The sequence below is a fragment of the Asparagus officinalis genome, chromosome 1, assembly GCF_001876935.1.
Source record: "Asparagus officinalis chromosome 1, Aspof.V1, whole genome shotgun sequence".
In the NCBI taxonomy this organism is placed as follows: Eukaryota; Viridiplantae; Streptophyta; class Magnoliopsida; order Asparagales; family Asparagaceae; genus Asparagus; species Asparagus officinalis.
The window spans coordinates 102,932,239-102,948,919 of NC_033794.1; positions in this window are offsets into that span (position 1 = coordinate 102,932,239).

Consider the following 16,681-nt stretch of genomic DNA (forward strand, 5'->3'; position numbering starts at 1 on the left):
CGGAGTACGTCTGCGTAGATCTGAGATCCGGCCCTCTCGAACACCTGCCTTATTTAGTGTTGACGGTTGCCGAGCACCAGATCTGAATAAGCAAGTCCTCGAAGTCCCAAAGTTGAAATCTTTTTAAGTTCTGAGTCTTGAATCCAGCAGGGCTTCGCCTCTCCAAATTTTCCAACCTTTTCAAATGAACCACCCCTCTCCTATTTATAGCCAAGCGTCACTGTGCTCGTGTGCACGTGTGGCCACCTCATAGATGGCCGGCCACCTCAAGGTGGCTGCGGTTCATCGAGCCACCCTAGGGTGGCTCGGCCACCGAGCCACCTCAGGGTGGCTCGGCTTGGGCCAAGCACCTTGAGGTGCTCGGTTTCGCCGAGCCCCTCCGGGTGTTGGGTTCCGTCGTTGGTTGTGTATCCGCTTCGTCCTGTGATTCGGTTATGCGGTTGATTGGTCTGGAATCGATTCGTTGACTTGATTCCTGATAGTTGGCAAGTAAATCTTACTTCCTTGAAGTTTCTGAGTTCGAGTTCGAAACTGATCTTGATTCGATCGTGATTCGTCCGAGTCCGCTCTTGGTTGGATGACTCGTTGATTCTTCAACCCGTTAGCTTGATTCCGCACGCGAGTGAATCTATTCCGTGGCTTGCGTGCGATTCGTCGATCTCGTCGCCTTGTTGGTTCGTCGGTTTGTGCCGAGCTGTGCTAAGGGACCTATAAGCAATGTTATATGCCTACAGTAGGACATAATTAGAAATCCAGAAAGTCTGAATACCAAGAATCACACTCTTGATGACTTGCATTCTTCCAGCATATGAGAGCTTCCTATGCTTTAACCAAGTTTTGAATTGTCCCAAAATTTTGTTGAAGAGAGGGTTGCAGTCCATATAGATTAACCTCTTAGAAATTAGAGGAACCCCCAGGTACCTGAAAGGAAGTGATCCAACAGAGAAACCCAGGAGATTATGAATGGAGGCCTTAACATTTTCATCAACCCCTCCAAAGAACAAAGAGCTTTTGTCAGGGTTAGCCTCTAAACCTGAGATTTTACTAAAATCCTTTATGCATTGATATATTTTTGATACTGAATTAAGATTACCCTTGGAAAATAATAGAAGGTCATCGGCAAAAATAAGATGTGTAATTTTTAATTTTGCACACTTAGGATGATATTTGAATGATCTATCATTCATCAGAAGATCCAGACTCCTTGACAAGTACTCCATGCCCAAGATGAATAGGTAAGGGGAGAGAGGATCCCCTTGCCGAAGCCCACGTTCACCTTTAAAGTATCCATGGAGGGCACCATTGAGGGATATAGAATACTTAGGGGAAGTAATACAAGTCATAATCCAGTTTAATATAGCATTAGGAAAGCCCAGCCCCTTAAGCATATCTGATAGGAAATTCCAGCTAATTGTATCAAAAGCCTTTCTAATATCCACATTAAGCATGACTCTTGAAGATAAATTCTTTCTGCTGTAGCTTTTAACCAGTTCATGAGCTACCATGATGTTACTTGAGATCAACCTCCCTTTAACAAAAGCACATTGAGCCTCATTCACCAAATACCCCATCACATTCTTTATCCTATTAGCTAGAATTTTTGTGATGAATTTGTATATACAATTGCAACATGATATAGGCCTGAAATCTGAAGAGGTTTTTGGACATTGGACTTTGGGAATAAGAGTTATAGAAGTTGAGTTTACAATTCCCAGGAGCTTACCTGTCCTGAAGAAGTCTTGTATAGCCATAGTGACTTCTTCACCAATAATGTCCCATGATGATTTGAAGAAAGCCACACTGAATCCATCAGGTCCAGGTGATTTATTGTCTAGCATAGAGAAAATTGCATCTTTGATTTCTTCTCTAGATACTGGTTTTGACAACTCTCTAGCTTGAGATTCATTCAGACATGGCCCAGATTTTATGATATTCATGTCAGGAGGATAAGTATCCACAATAGTACCCATGAGATTTTTATAGAATGAAATCAGGACATGGTGTGCATGTCCTGAATATAAGCACTGAACCTGAACATTCCTCAAGAAGATTTGCAGAACCAGGATTACCAGAATTACTATTATCTACATTCGCAATTGTCTCAAGAACATCTATAGATCTCGAGATTTCAGATCTACTGCCAATAGCATTCCTCTCAATAGCAGGAACAGAGACAGGATCAAGAATTGAGCTAGGGCCAATGGTTTTAGGATTCCTTACCAAATTTGGAGATCGATGATGAGAAGATGAAACCTCAACCAAATCTACCTCATCCGCCCAAGAAATCATTGGAGAGCATACATCTCCAGATCTAACTTGAGCTCCAGACATCTGGGAATGAATCTGAGCTTGAGAAGCAGTCGAGCTCAGAACATCCGACATCAGCTTCTTCTTCCTCTCACCTTTTGGTCCCGTTGACGCTATAGTTTCTTCCTCCAGATTAAAATCATCCTCATTTTCCAAGAAAGTAGTATCAGATTGGTCATTTGAAGGAATTGAACTCAAATTTGAAGATCTCAGACCAATATTAAAGAGATTTTTCCCATTATTCCTCCTTTTTTTCGCCATTTTTGAACCTCGACGGGGGCGCACATTAGCAAGAAAATTCGCCTGCTAACATGCGCCAAATAACCGCCCCTTTCTCTTTAACCGACCGTTTACAAGATAAATATTGTTTAGTATATGAGATTAATGAAAATATATCATTTCAAATTTACTATTCAAATGCATTTATTACAGAGTTCTATTTGACAAAAATAAATTATCTATTTGTTTAGATTCATGAATATTCTATTTTCATGAAATTGATATGAGAAAAGTTTGCAAATGTGTTTAAGCATTATAATACTTTTTGTATAAGTGAAAATTGTGAGCGATACTTTGTGTTGGCCTTCTTGTTTTGATGATGATTTACAAACAATTTACTACTAATGTTGTTCGTCTAGTGTTTGTACATTCTTATGTATTGTAGACAAACAACGTAGTTGGAGGATGGATGGAATAAAGCGTCAACGATGATATCCAATGGAGGTTGGTAGAATGTCGGGTTGAAGCCTATACAATTCAAGTTAAAGATCAAGTTCAAGCTTCATCCGCAAGTGTACCAAGTCAAGCTTAATTGAAGATCATTGCTTGGGTAACTTTAGTTTAAGTGTTATATTATGTGTGTTAAGTACGTTAAGCTCAATATCATATACACACACATTTATTGGTTTCTTCGTATATATATAGTTATATATATACATAAGTTTTGGTTTCTATACATATATATAGTTATATATATACATACATGTGTTTTGAGTTCTTATGATTATATATATGAAATTATATATTTCATATTCTCTATTGTGTTTTTGAAAACATTGCATAGAATATACAATTTTGTGAAAATATTATATTCTTAGTTTATAGACTTTAATATCAGTTTATACATGTTTTACTAAGTCTATAAAAACATTTTACAAAGTTTCAAAAGTTGGTTTATGTCAAAACATCAAAATTCAAGTATCTCATATTTTCATGTTTTGGACTATTTTGCGAAATGATGATTTTTCACAAATGGGAAATGCAATTTAGAAAATTCTTTTTGTAACATGTTCATTTACATGTTTATATACATTTCCCAAAGTTTCATTATTTCTGGACTTCATTTGTTATTTTTAACATATTTTTCATAGTCTCAAAAATCAGCTCTAAAACCTGTTTTTCTGCTGTGTCAATTTTCGGTCGACCGCACCGGTCGACTAATCATTTGTTCTTTCATCACCATGCAGCAGAGAGTTGGTCGATTGACCGGTGCGGTTGACCGAGAGCTCCATCGGTCGACCGCACCAGTCGACCGAAGATGTCTGTTTGTTTTCTTTTGTTTTCGACCTGGATAGCGGTCGACCGAAATTTTCGTCGGTCGACCGAATGATTTCATCGGTCGATCGAAAATTTCGTCAGTCGACCGCCGCTCAGTCTGACTATTTCCAATGGCTAGTTTTTGTTACCGTTGGCTGGGGGTTTTTGTCTTTTGTTTTATATTGTTTGATTATCATTTTATTAAGCTAGTATTCATATTGAGTTTAGTTGATTTTATTTTCTCTATGTTTATACACACAACCATTTGAGCTTATTGTATTTACATTCATAGTATAATTGGGTTGTGGGATTGTGTAACTTAGAGAGTGAGCTTATAATTCGTTCTCATTCATTGTAGAGAACAAACACTTTGTATTGAGCCTAATTGTGAGGATTCACTTGTAATACACTTGTACACCGAGAGAAGTGTGTGGTGAGAGACGGGGTCGAATCCAAGAGGAGTGGCGTCGGTTGACGTGCCTAGGGAGAGGTTGTAACCGAGCACTTGAGGAGGAGGACACGGGCTAGGACCAACACTTAGTGTGTGAGGTGTGATTGCATAGTGATTGTATTGTGAGGTGTAAACGTTGTTCGGGTGAACGTAGAAAACCCGGTTGTGATAGTGGAGATCTCCTCGAGGTAAGGAGCGGAGACGTAGGTCGTGAGGACCGAACTCCGTAATCATATTGTTTGTTTGTGATTGCATTGGCGCACTTCCTTTTATGTTCATATCTTATGTCGCCTTTGTATATTGCTTATTGATTATATTGCCCACCATCTAGTTTAGATTGTTTACCCTTGAGTTTATATATCCTTGCACATACATTGCCTATATCTCTTTGTTAGGATATATCTTGTTGTATACTGCTTATCCTAGCTCATATATATTGTTGTATTTCATACTTGCTAGGATAACTTGTTAATTAATTTTAATTGGCATAAAATTGGATTAGATTAGCATAAGACCCTAATCACCCCCCCTCTAGGGTCTAACACTTTGAGCTAAAAGAAAAGTGTTTTAAATATAAAAAATCCTCAGAAGTCCACTATGGAATGAAGTGATTTGTTTAAGCCTACCATATGGTATTGAATGTACCGACTAGTATTAAAGTGGTATTTTTGGCAAAAGTAAAGTAGCATTTGGGCAACCTATGATAGTGTTAGGTACATTCTGTCCCCGGGTTGACTTATAGTGATTTGATGCGTATTTCCATGTTACTGGGCTATAATTTTCATAGCCTTAGTATGACAACTGAGGATGTTTTGCAATAATGAATTTAGATCAATAATTACAAGAATTTAGTGTTCATTGGTATTATTTATTAAATTTGTAAATATTCTTTTATGACAATGTCACATGCTATTCTTAGAAATTTGCTTATTTGAAATATTATGCATTTTCTCAATCGTTCTTTTTGACGATAGCTTATTTAAATTTAGTATTGATAAATTCTTAAACTTGTCTGATCCGCTAATAATAAGTTTTATTCTCACTAAGTGTAAACTCGCCCCGTTGTTTTTCAATCTTTTCAGATGAAGATTAGATGACTTTATCAAAACCTAGGAACTTTGGAACATGATAAGAATCTTTTAGAGTATTTGATGTTGGAATTATAGTTATACTAGTCATGCTACAATGCTTATGTAATATATAAGAGTCTTTTGACTCATTAGAATGAACTTGTGATAATGTAGTTTTGCTCTGAGACTTCTTTATTAGTCAATAAAGCTTCTTTTAAAATTAAGTTTATTGTAATATCGAAGTGCACCGCAGGCTTATCATGTGCTTTGTGCACGTGTTGCAGTTATCATGCATCTCAAAATCAGATGCACATTTTGGGGGCATGACAAAAAATGTTTGATGGCATCAGAGAATCACAATTTCAAAAAATTCGATCACTTTCTGGACGCTACTCTATGCATGGATTGAGCATAAATATTTGAGTGAGAACCAAATATGATCAAATTATTAAAACTTAACTCATATGACTAGTTTCATACATTGATCAAATTAATTTAGAATTTGATATATCACAAGACACTTTGACCATGCCGTCAACCATGATTGCTAGAGCATCTTATACACCACTCGAGGGATACGATAAGGATGAAAAGGTGGAGATAATTAATGATATGCATGTAAATATACAGTTAATTTCATATTTGCACATACTTAATGATTTATCATTAGTGTTGTTAATTTATATATTCATTGATGTACAATATTTAGCTGGCTTTGGAAGCTTAGCAAGACGTTGCGTTGTCCCAGGCATTCTAGTCTCAGGGCATAGAAGATAGCCCTTTGGATCTAACCACATGATCAATGAGCATTGGAGGGAAGTCATTGATGGGGCTTACAGTTCTAGACTAAACAAGAAAGGGAACGTACCCTTATCAAGTGCTAGAGTTAGGTCATTCTCCACCTAGAGGACTAAGGCTAGTGACCGGTTGGTGACCTCGGAGCGATCAAGTGAGCTATCATACAACGTAGGTAAAATTGAAGAGTACTTGTTGGCCAACCTTGAATCCTCCTTGGCTTTCTAATTTCTTGAATCCTCCTTGGCTTTCTAATTTCTTCCCATTTTACGTGCGAGTTAAGGGTGCAAAATCATCCTAGGAGTTGTGCAGCGTATCATCGATTCTGAGCCCTTAAAGGAGATTCTTCTTTAACCTATATACATTGCTAGCATTTGTGGAGAATGGAGATACTAGTGGTGGAGAGGTATATATGTCTAAACATATATATGTATTTATTACTAATTTTTTTGAAAAATATTCTTATATTGATTTGCATTCTTTTCAAGATAAAGGAGGTACCTCGTAGAGAGCAGTAGAGCAGTAGTATGATACAACATTCTAATACGGCCACCACCATGGATAGAGACAATGACAACAACAACGACAGGGAGTGAGTTAGACTTATTTTTACAGTTATGGAATTTTAGATTGTGTTAGACATGTTGGCTTTTGTATCTTATCTATATATATTATATTTTTGATCCTATTTGTGATTTTATTGCTTTCTGGATGGATATATGATTATTTGAGTATAGAGATGTATTGTGGTTGGATTGTTGGATAATGTGGTAGGATTGGTTGATGAATAGTTTAAATGCAAATATGTATTGTGGTGATTGTTTGGATACATATTATTAGATATTGTGATTGGATTGATGAATGGATGTTTACATACACACACACATATTCCCATATAAGGGCTTTTTGGGGGTAAATAAACATTTGATGACAGGTAATCCCATTACCAATGCTCATTGACGACGAGTCTACTCATCGCCAATGTCAATAACATTGGCAACTAGTAATCCGTCGCCAATCCATCACCAGTGTCCATTGGAAATGAACATTCTGTTTCGAATGTTTACCTATTGCCAATACCATCCCATCGCTAATGTTCATTAGCGACGACATACCCCATTGCCAATGTTTATTGGTGACGGAATTATTGGTGATGGGTTTGCACCTGTCACCAACCTGAAATGGTAACAAATTTTAAGGCATTGGTTACAAATTTCCCCTTCACCAATGCTCTATTTCTTACTAGTGGCAGCTACAACCAACGATTGAAATTAGATCTCTAAAGGCCTTCTAAATCTATCTAGGCTCATCGATGTGCAATATGTTCATCAATGGGTCAAATGCTTATTGATGGATAACGTGTCTCTGTAAATTTTGAATAACATGTCTCTGTAAATTTTGAATATCCATGGGTCAAGTGCTTGTCGATGGATAACATGTCCCAGTAATTTTTGGATCGATGGATGTGTGCTTCAAATTAATGGGCTTCTCCCTTGCTCATCGATGAGGTCTTTGTCAATTTCCATGGATAGGAGGATAAGGAATTGATGATAAACCAACACGTTTATCAATTAGAAACACTGCTCATTGATGACCACTTGTTCATCGATGGGCAAAGTGCTCATCAATTAGTTCTGCCTGTTGAGTCATCGTTTTTAGCTGATTTGGAATACGTTTGAACTCGTTATCAATTATATCCTATATATATATACCTGAACAAGTCATCTCACACACAACTTAGTCACAAATACATGTTTGTTATGACTCAAACGAAAAAAATTGTACAGACACATCTCAGTTGCTACAGGCTCCATGTGAGCGCACATCGTGTAGTCAAGCATGCCTTTTTTTGATTGAATGGGGATCATTGTCACGCCAAATTCCACCAAAAGATTTTTCAAAATCACTTTGTATTAGCTTTCATGGATAATAGTAAAACCATGAACCCTTATCCACTTACGCCGCAATCTCTAGAGGCCATCTTGTAGTGCCCCACTCTGTCTCATGCATCGACATTCTACATTAATGGCTCCTTTCTCAGTTGTCACCTCGTGAATTTTTATCAAAAGGCTATGCACTTTGTTACTGGCTGCATGCACGAACCCCAAGCAATCACTGCTGACCCTGTGAATAACAAAAGAATTGGACCTCCGAGTGTACGACACCAATCACCTTGTCCTCGTAGTATTATTATATCAAATAAGAACTTGTAGTTTTGTTTGCAACAAAGGAGAGGATGTATGGCAGCTTGGGGTTCCAGACTGGTTGGGGGACTCAAGGCTGTTAGGGTGTAATTAAAGGCCATAATTGGGACCTATCAGGCTAATCTACTTGGGTCTGTTTAATCAAAAGAAGGGAAAAATGCTTCCAGCCCCCAAAACCCAAGAAAACGTGTTCCCCACTAAGACTTTGTCAATGGGTGCTTTGCACCAAAAAATAAAGATTTTGTTCTCTGTGCTCCAAAACACAAAACCCAAGAGATTAAAATATGTGAAGACCATAATAGCCTTCTCCCTCTATCTCTTTTTATCATGATGTTACTAAGATGATAGTTGAAATGATCGATGGAGATTGTTATTTTATTATTTTCTTTTTTTATTATTTTGTTGTTGATGAGTGGAACTAACTGTTTATATTGAGAGATCGTTAAAGTTACGGGTTAATTGTTAAGATTACGAGTTAATTGTTAATGTTACGGGATAATTGTTAAGGTTATGGATCCTTCTCTCTCTATCATGATGTTACTGATAGTTGAAATAATTAATGGGAATTGTTATTTTATTATTTTTATTTTTTATTATTTTCGTTGTTGATGAGGGAACTAATTATTTTTGTTTGTATTGGGAGATTGTTAAGGTTACAGGTTAATTGTAAGGTTACGTGTTAATTGTTAATGTTATGGATCAATTGTTTTTTTTGTCAATGAAAAAAGATTTTATTCATCACCAAATTTTGAAATGAGAGTGCAACAAGAACAACTAGAAAATGTTCTGGCAATCAAAATTTGAAAACTCACAAACTACTTGCAATTTTCCTATTTTTTCTCTTAAATGCTTAGGAATATCCTCATTTAGAACTTTTAAGAGTAACGAAATCTTCACTTCTTTGATAAGTTGATCAGGACTGCGGGTTTTTTGCTAAAAAATCCTCATATTTCTTTCCTTCCATATCCAATAGACAACCCCTGATAATGCCATTCTTTTTAGCTTCTTCATGAATCCAAACCCCCTCAAGTTGTTGCTGTACTATCCAATAACATGATCTCAGCTGCAAGATCTCCATGTATACTCTAGCCATGCCATCAATTTATTCCAGACATAAGATGAGTATCTGCACTAAAAGAATATGTGATTTCTAGACTCCATGTGACTAACAGAATCAGCACACATGACACACTGATTGATATTCAGTATACCCATGCGACACAACTTGTCCTTAGTCAGAAGCTTCGATAGAGCTGCAAGCCATAGGATTATTGAATGTTTGGGAAAATGCAAGCCTCCCCACACTGTATTCTCCCAGCGTGCAGTAGCTGTGGATTGAGAGATAGCATTGTAGACAGATGAAATTTTAATTCTACCATTTTTGTGACAGTTAATGATGACTCTATAGAGATTATTCACATTCCCAAACCTGCTCATTGCCAAATCCCTTAGCTTTATGGATTAGCTGTTAAGGTTGGTTATGGATCAGTTGTTAAGATCACGGATTAGTTGTTAAGATTACGAGTTAGTTGTTAAGGTTATACGCGTTGGTTGTTAAGGTTACATGTTAAGGTTACACTTTGGTTGTTAATGTTACGGGTTGGTTATTAAAGTTATACGTATTAGTTGTTAAGGTTACATATAACGCTTAACATTAATAGTCAACTCGTAACCTTAACAAGCAACCCGTAACCTTAACAACCAACGCGTATAACCTTAACAAACAACGCTTAACCTTAACAACCAACCCGTAACCTTAACAATTAATCCGTAATCTTAACAACCAACACGTATAACTGATCCATAACCTTAACAACCAAATGATTTCATGAATACTTCCAATTTATTCTAAATGAAGAGTTGAAATGAAAATAATTTGTTGTTTAATATTAGTTAGCCATACCAAACTTAACAAAAAGTTTACATAACTTGGTTCACGACATTTACTAGCTGATGAGTGACTTGTCTGCTTCTGATCAAAGACTCAGTTTACATAACTTGGTTCACGACATTTACTAGCTGATGAGTGACTTGTCTGCTTCTGATCAAAGACTCTTTGACAGTGGCCACATCGACACAGGAAGGATGTCATCGAGAGCGGTGTGAGCGGAAGTGTGCTGGACCCACTCGTTCATGGATACACAAGTGTCAGCAACCACACTATAACAAAAGATTATTTGAGTTTAGTATGGCTAACTAATATTAGACAACAAATTATTTTCATTTCAACTCTTCATTTAGAATAAATTGTAAGTATTCATGAAATCATTTGGTTGTTAAGGTTATATGTGTTGGTTGTTAAGGTTACGCGTTAGTTGTTAAGGTTAAGCGTTGTTTGTTAAAGTTATACGCGTTGGTTGTTAATGTTACATGTTGTTTGTTAAGATTATGTGTTGGCTGTTAATGTTAAGTGTTACCCGTAACCTTAACAACCAACATGTATAACCTTAATTGTTGTGCCTCGAGAAACCAAAACAATCGCCAAGAAAGATAAACAACCAACCAAAATCAACAGCACAAACAACCAAACACCAGTTTTACGTGGTTCGGCAAGATGCCTACGTCCACGGGGCAAGGAGGGGGGAGTTTTCACTATTAGAAATCAAGAGGAACAAACTAGGGTTACAAATCCCGGTCGACCGCGATCAATTCCGGTCGACCGGCCCGGTCGACCGACCAGCTCTCAGTAGAAAACCCAAACTCCAGAGAACCGTCGGTCGACCGCACCGGTCGACCGATCTCCTTCCAGACGCACAGGAAGCCTTGTGCACGAATGCGGTCGACCGGGCCGGTCGACCGCCACCCTGACAATCCTGAATCCTGAGCTTATCTCTTCAAATCTCCACCTCGGCGAAGATTCTTCCAAAACTGAGCCGACACCGATCAAACCAATACCTCAACTGTTGCACCCAGTATGCCATGGCAACGGACTCATGACAACGGACTCCAATCACAACACGTCGAGATCCAAACGGGAGTGCGAACACTCAACCCCAAACCAACTGTGTCTACTCACCAAACAACTGAGCCTACACCGACTACACCAAATGCCTCACTTGCTGAGACCCAAATGGGAGTGCGAACATTCTCCCCAAATGTCGATGTCGCTCACCAAATCGGCTGCATCATAAAGACTGCTTACGTATCCTATTGCCCAAGGAATCAAGCCTTCACGTAGTTCACCATATGGGCCTCCAAAGGCCCTCAATCCAACCTGCGGCTGATAGCATCATCAACGACCTCAAACTGAAGTGATCCAAACACCTCCACCTGAGATGTAACAATGGCCGTATCCAAAACATATCCATCAGCTGCATCCAAAACAACTACCTCATCATCTGCACCCATAAATAAATGACTCCCACGCTGTGTCACCTCAGCTGGAATCCCAACCAATGCAGAATGACCTGGAGTACGTGGGGAAATCCCCACCCAATGTGGAGTAGCATCAACCTCCACCCGCTGCGATATCCCTCTGACCTGATCAATACTCTCCACCTGCCGAGAGTCCAAAGTGACAAACCTGCTCAGACCAAACTCAGAAGCTCCCAACTGATAGCCAAAAGAACTCTTGAATCCCAACTGCGCAATCGGATCCAACCTCACATCAACGATGTGACCAAGTGCTGGGTAGCCAAATATCCGACGCCGGCCAAAATCTGAAACAGCTCCACCAGATCTAACAACTCTATACGCAGCAGTCGGCAACCTCATAAGATGACCCAAACCTGTCGAAGCCTGAATCGCAATCGGATCCAATCTCACATCCACGATGTGACCAAGTGCTGGGTAGCCAAATATCCGACGCCGACCAAAATCTAAAACAGCTCCACCAGATCTAACAACTCTACACGCAGCAGTCGGCAACCACATAAGATGACCCAAACCTGTCGAAGCCTGAATACCAGATCCACTGCTCGACAACCAATACCGATCCTCCTCCAGAAAAGAACGGCTCACTAAATCCGCCATCTCATCACGTCGCCCCACTGTCTCCTTCCCTCTGAAGTGTCTCCAACTGCCGTGAGCTCGGCACCAATGCAAGAAAGGACTCCTACTAGAATAAGTACGACTGGTAACCTTTCTGCCCATACACCTCCTCCAACTGTTGCGGACTACTAGGTCTTTATACCAACGGGACTTGGTTGCAACCCAAATATGCCTAGTACAATCCCCAACATAGGAAACAAAATAACGATTACCTCCCGATGATGCCTCCTCGGAAAGCCCCCAAATGCCTGACTGAACACCTCCAATAAGACCTCTCGATCGATGGATAGAAGTGCTGAACTCCACCTCGGTCTTCTTGCTCATACCAATGTGTTCACAGGGCTTCAATCTGCAGGTCATAGCACTCCTCAACAATCTGTGCACGGTATAACCAACAATATATCCCAGCACCAAACAATGCCACAGTCTAGCCATAGAAGTAGTCAGCGCCCTATCAACTACCGTGCTCCCAAGTAGATAATACAAGTTACTCCGCCTGACTCCCTTCATCACAATTATGGACCCCGATGTGACCTTCAAGCGAGAATCCGCCAAGATCACCCTATAGCCTGATGCCTCCAATACCCCAAGTGAAATGATGTTCTTCCTCAGTTGAGGAACGAACCTCACATCAGCCAACTCCCGGATCATCCCGTCACTCATCCAAATCCGAACGGTACCAATACCACCAATAGGGCATCTGTGATTATTACCCATGAGAACAACATCCCCTCTTTCTAACTCCTGAAAGCTGGAGAACCAATCCCTTCTAGGGCATATGTGGTAAGTAGCACCAGAATCCAACATCCACTCGGTGGAGTCGGCAACATCAACTGACGGAAGAGCTGGGCACGAATAGCCCGAAGAATCTGAATCTGAAACATCGCCACTAGACTTGGCAATATTCACCTCTGAAGCTTGAATAGCTTTCCCTTTATTCTTCACAGCTTGCAATTTTGAGCATTCGGCTTTCCAATGTCCATCCTCTCTACAAAAGGCACACTGATTCCTACCAACTGCAGGATGCCCCACTCTAGACTGCGACCTTCTTCCACGGTTTGGACTTCTAGCTCTTGCAACCAATGCACCAGCAACCGGCTCGATGGAAGTCTCCTTGTCCTTCTTTCGAAGTTGATAATTCACAAGGGCTGCGGTGACCTCACTATACGAAAGTGATGCCTTTCCATTAATAAGAGTGAGGACGAAGGTCTCATATTCCTCGTCGGGCAAGGAACTCAATAACAACAATGCCTTGTCCTCGTCTTCAACCTTGACATCTACATTCGCCAAATCTGCAAGTAGCTTCGTGTAGTGGTTCATGTGATCACTAATGGATGTCCCCTTCTTCAATTGGAAGCGATAAAGCCTCCTCTTCAAATGCAAACGATTTTCGATGCTCTTCGTCAAATATTTGCCCTCTAGGACCTCCCAAATCTTCTTTGCCGAAGTTTCATTCATCACATCATATTTAAGGTCTTGGGTAAGGCAAGACCTAATCACACCACACGCCGTTCTATTCATTTTATTCCAAACCTTTTCATCAATGTCGGCCGGTTTCCCGTCCAACTCCAATGTATCTTCCAAATTTTGCGCATTTAGCGCATCCATGACTTCGCATCGCCAAAGTCCAAAATTATTTGTGCCGTTGAACTTTTCCACATCTATTTTCATAGAATGTATATTCAAACTTTGGACGGCCTTCACACCAGAAGAACCCTCCCCACTTTTATCTTTTTCAGCCATATATCTCAAAGCACCACCAAACCAATGCGGAAACAAACGAGAAATAGATCCAAATTGAAAAAGACGAGATTTTTACTGAAAAGATCCCACCTTTATCACCAAACGAAGCCCTAGATGAACTTCCAAAGCGATCTACTCCTCCAAAATAGCCCAAGCGTAGCCCGGAGCTCTGATACCAATTGTTGTGCCTCGAGAAACCAAAACAATCGCCAAGAAAGATAAACAACCAACCAAAATCAACAGCACAAACAACCAAACACCAGTTTTACGTGGTTCGGCAAGATGCCTCGACCGGACCGGTCGACCGCGATCAATTCCGGTCGACCGGCCCGGTCGACCGACCAGCTCTCAGTAGAAAACCCAAACTCCAGAAAACCGTCGGTCGACCGCACCGGTCGACCGATTTCCTTCCAGACGCACAGGAAGCCTTGTGCACGAATGCGGTCGACTGGGCCGGTCGACCGCCACCCTGACAATCTGAATCCTGAGCTTATCTCTTCATTAATAACCAACCCGTAACATTAACAACCAACGCGTAACCTTAACAAGTAACCTTAACAACCAACGCGTATAACCTTAACAACCGACCCGTAACCTTAACAACTGATTCATAATCTTAACAACCGATGCATAACCTTCACAACTGACCCGTAACCTTAACAACTGATCCGTAACCTTAACAATTAACTCGTAACCTTAACATTCTCCCAATACAAACAAAAACAATTAGTTCCCCTCATCAACAACGAAAATAATAAAAAACAAAAATAATAAAATAACAATCCTCATCAATCCATAACCTTAACAATTGTCCCATAACCTTAACAATTAACTCGTAACCTTAACAATTAACCTGTAACTTTAACAATCTCCTAATATAAACAGTAAGTTCCACTCATCAACAACGAAAATAATAAAAAAAGAAAATAATAAAATAACAATCCCCATCAATCATTTCAACTATCATCTCAGTAACATCATGATAAAAATAGAGAGGGAGAAATGTATTATGGTCTTCACATATTTTAATCTCTTGGCTTTTGTGTTTTGGAGGTTCAGAGAACAAAATTTTTATTTTTGGGGCAAAGCACCCGTTGACAAAGTCTTGGGGGGGGGGGCATGTTTTCTTGGGTTTTGAGGGTTGGAAGCATTTTTCCCTCAAAAGAATTATCTTTATTTAGCAATAAGTCTGGATATATTTAACCATATATGCATATAAATAATTGTGCTTTTTAAATATGAGACTAAATTTAGTCATGCACGGAATTAATTAGGCCTACGCATTGAATTCAATGAAAGTGAGACACTGCTAGCTAGCACATCTTTAATTATCTTGGATAGGATCTAGTACTCTTTGTCAAACTTGAGGCCAGTACACATGACTAATAGTGATATCATCTCAATTTTAACAATTCCCAGATAAATAGAGTAACGCTAAAAGTAAATGCGACAGCACATACAGATGAGACGAGAGAATACCGACCGCATGCTGAAACAAGTTCTACTTAGGGGGTGTTTGTTTCAAATCCTATAATTTTAGGATATGGATTTCAACATAGGATTTGAAATCCATTGGTTTTTTTGTTTTGGGTTGGGATTCCTAAAACTATGTTTGTTTCATCAATATTTTAGGATTTGAAATGCTATAATTTGTAAATTCTTGTTTGTTTCAAACTCAAATTGTAGCATTACAAATTTTAGAATTTGAAATTCATAGTTGTAACAAACAAGTTTTAGGATTACCAAAATAATAAATGGTGAATATAAGAACTTTGGTGAGCTTACCTCCCACAAAAAAATAAATACAATTGTATAACATACAAGGTGCAGATTCAGTTTGTTTCAGGCCCCTTTAACAAAAATTAAACAAAACATGTCCAAACACATGTAGGAGGACCCAAGAACACAAGCAAGTAACCGCAAACAAGAAAGATTGACCCAATAACACAAGCAACAACACCCTCATGTAAGCTCAGGCCAGCTGCAAAAATTGAAACAAAACCTTCCTGCTGCTTAATAGCATCTCATCCAAGACCTATCAAGCAATGTGAATACAAATTAAACATGGAAGTAAATGTGTACCTACATATTCTCGATAATATTCTCAGGAGCCCTTTGAGCAAGATGAAATGCAAATATAATGTCATATGCCACATCAAACGCTTCCTGCACAACTGGATCTAGCTGCATTTCAGTTATAACAGACAGTAATGTTACTCATTCAGCACAAAGCATTCAGAAAATTAGCAATAATGCTAGCTAAAAACAAGTGAATATTAATAACTTATTCAGCACAAAGCATTCAGAAAATTAGCAATAATGCTAGCTAAAAACAAGTGAATATTAATAACTTCTATCTAGATGCAAATCATTCAGAAAATTAGCAATAATGCTAGCTAAAAACAAGTGAATATTAATAACTTCTATCTAGATGCAAATAAACATATTATGAAATATTTTGTTAACACTGACCTACCTCTGGGTCTAGAAGATCAGAAACAACCTCTACCACTTTGTCCAATACAACTTTGTCAAACATTCAGGTATAACTGCAATATTGAATTGCAACTGATCAAGCAACCAAA